Below are 3,618 nucleotides of genomic sequence, written 5' to 3' on the forward strand. Positions count from 1 at the left end.
GGTTCATCCGCCCTCGAATAGGATATGTCGGGTTCATCCGCCCTCGAATAGGATATTTTGGGTTCATCCGCCCTCGAATAGGATATTTTGGGTTCATCCGCCCTCGAATAGGATATGTTGGGTTCATCCGCCCTCGAATAGGATATTTTGGGTTCATCCGCCCTCGAATAGGATATTTTGGGTTCATCCGCCCTCGAATAGGATATTTTGGGTTCATCCGCCCTCGAATAGGATATTTTGGGTTCATCCGCCCTCGAATAGGATATTTTGGGTTCATCCGCCCTCGAATAGGATATTTTGGGTTCATCCGCCCTCGAATAGGATATTTTGGGTTCATCCGCCCTCGAATAGGATATTTTGGGTTCATCCGCCCTCGAATAGGATATTTTGGGTTCATCCGCCCTCAAATAGGATTTTATTTTCAAAGTTGTTTGTTGAAGTCAGGAGCCCGCCTGGAGAATGGAGGCTGAATTATTTTGAGCAGTTGTTGAAGTCAGGAGCCCGCCTGGAGAACGGAGGTTGTTAAATTTTAAGTTGGAGAAGTCAGGAACCAGCCTGTAGAACGGAGGTTGTTATATTTTAAGTTGAAGAAGTTAGGAGCCCGCCTGGAGAACGGAGGTTGTTAAATTTTAAGTTTGAGAAGTCAGGAGCCCTCCTGTAGAACAGAGGTTGTTATATTTTAAGTTGAAGAAGTCAGGAGCCCGCCTGGATAACGGAGGTTGTTAAATTTTAAGTTGGAGAAGTCTGGAGCCCGCCTGTAGAACGGAGGTTGTTATATTTTAAGTTGAAGAAGTCAGGAGCCCGCCTGGAGAACGGAGGTTGTTAAATTTTAAGTTGGAGAAGTCAGGAGCCCGCCTGTAGAATGGAGGTTGTTAAATTTTAAGTTGGAGAAGTCAGGAGCCCGCCTGTAGAACGGAGGTTGTTATATTTTAATTTGAAGAAGTCAGGAGCCCGCCTGGAGAACGAAGGTTGTTAAATTTTAAGTTGGAGAAGTCAGGAGCCCGCCTGTAGAACGGAGGTTGTTATATTTTAAGTTGAAGAAGTCAGGAGCCCGTCTGGAGAACGGAGGTTGTTAAATTTTAAGTTGGAGAAGTCAGGAGCCCGCCTGGAGAATAGAGGTGATAGAATTTAAGAAGTTGTTGAAGTCAGGAGCCCGCCTGGAGAACGGAGGTTGTTAAATTTTAAGTTGGAGAAGTCAGGAGCCCGCATGTAGAACGAAGGTTGTTATATTTTAAGTTGAAGAAGTTAGGAGCCCACCTGGAGAATGGAGGCTGAATTATTTTAAGTTGTTATTGAAGTCAGGAGCCCGCCTGAAGAGAGGAAAGGCGTTTTATTTTTGAAATCTCGCCAACCTAAAGAAAAGAATGGCATTTTATTTTCAAAGTTGATGTTGAAGTCAGAAGCCCGCCTGAAGAGAGGAAAGGCGTTTTATTTTTTGAAAAGTTGTTGAAATCTCGCCAGCCTAAAGAAAGGAATGACATTTTATTTTTCAAAGTTGTTGTTGAAATCAGGAGTCCGCCTGAAGAGAGGAAAGGCGTTTTATTTTTCAAAGTTGTTTGTTGAAGTCAGGCGCCCACCTGTATAACGAGAGAAATACTTTTTAGTCTTAGACATCAAATTTTGAAATCAGTAACCCCACCGGAAGGCAGAAGGTTACAGCAGGAATCCCCAGCAGGAAGCAATAAAAATCCCAGCACCGGAAAGCAGAAGGTGGCAACAAGAGGTCCCAGCACAAATTCAAGCGCATGAATCAAAAGGAAGAAAAGACGCGTCTTGAAAGAAGCGGCCTGTGAACATTAAATTATGCCCAACATAACAAATCTGATAAAGAAAGCCGTATCCCTAGAGGAACCGCCGAAAAGCTTAATGATGAAAGCCATGTCCCCAGCGGACCGAACAAAATGATGAAAACTGGTATTCAGAAAAGCAAAAGGCCAGTGTCATCCCCAAAGTCTCGAAAGAAAAGCACCGAAGGAAACACAAGCCGACAAGAAAGCAAGACAACAAGAAAAAGTTGTAGATAGATGAGATCTTATGATCCGTAGTCTAGTCTAGCTTCTTGTTTTATTTTAAGCACGGTGTAACAAGGAGATCGGTAAGCAGTGGTAATAGCATGCAACAGCAGTAACATTGCAGTCTCACGGTAGTCCCAGCTACCAAAACTTCCCGAACTACATTAACCTGATTCCCCTTTAGCCAGGGATATGTAGGAAACCTTTGAAGCAAAGGTTCGTTTAAATCTTTTTCAAAAAATGGTTCACACGGAGTACTCGGATGGGCAAAAATCGCTCACTTTATCTTTGCACGAAAACCCTTCGTGTCTTCGGGCAAAGAGGGGCAGCTGTAAGCACGTGATATTTGCCCTATGAAAGAATTACTCCCAAAAAATTCAAAATAAAATGATTTTCCTTGGTGTACAATTTTGAGAATTTTTGTGACATTTTTGGATAATTATTTGTATTTGTCTGTGCATGTTTATTTATTAAATTAATAAAAAATACAAAAATATGTCGCATTTTGCATGTAGGATTTAATTCTACAATTGTTAGTAATTAAGTTTGTTTTACAAAAATTAAAAATTACAAAAATAGGCATCTTTTGCATTTTTAGCATTTAATGTCCAAATATACAATTTTATGCTTAATTATTACTTAATTGTGCGTTAATTGTTATTGGGAGTTAATTTGCGCTTTTATAACTTAATAATAATTTAAGGACTTTAGAATTTAGTTTTGGAAAAAATAAAGGAAGAAAAGAGAGCAAAAATACAAAAAATCGGAATTGGGCTCTTCTTCTAATTCAAGCTACAAGCCCAAAAATACCCAACCTTCCCATGACCCGGTCCACTTCAAACCGGGTCGACCCGGTCCGCCCCATAACCCCAAATGACCTAACCCCTCCTAATCTTCATTTCATTTTCTAAACCTAAACCAAAAACTCATCCGCCCCCTCTCTCATTCTCTCCATCTTCTCCAAACTCCAAAACACATATCCATGGCTGCCCTCAACCCCGCGACTGCTTCTGCTTCATCTCCTGCTTCGTCATCACCATGGTCGCTTCTGCTTCGTCTTCAAACAACCAGTCCAAGCACCACCATCTTTTGCTTCGTCTTCAACAGACCAACTGACCACATTCTCGTCGAAACCAAATGACCCTAGTCCTTAAATACCCTATCTCCATCGTCGATGACCATCCTCGCACCATGGACGACCCAGCTCCTCCATCGACGGACTGCCCAGCATGTTCAGCTGCTACTGCTTCACCAACGTTCATGGCTGCTCCTCCTCCTTCGTTCTTCGTCCAAACAACCAAACGACCCTACTGTGCGTCGTCGAGCAGCTGAGTCTAAACCAAACCTCGTCGCCTGCTGCTACTGCTTCATCGCTGCCTTCATCTCCTTTAGTTGCTTCTTAGGATCGTCTCCGTCGTTTGTTCGAGTTTTGGTTGGGGTCGTCAAAACAGTTCATACACAGCGAGTTCATAGAGTACTTCGCCATTTGGGTTTGTGAGTAAAAATAAGATCAAAATCCGACGTGTTCTTGAGGTCTCCATTTGAGTAGCTGCATTCAAAACCAATTCCCATCGCCGCGTCTTCAGCTTCACCTTTCAACAAAGGT

Source organism: Nicotiana sylvestris, chromosome 11 (genome assembly GCF_000393655.2).
Source record: "Nicotiana sylvestris chromosome 11, ASM39365v2, whole genome shotgun sequence".
NCBI lineage: Eukaryota > Viridiplantae > Streptophyta > Magnoliopsida > Solanales > Solanaceae > Nicotiana > Nicotiana sylvestris.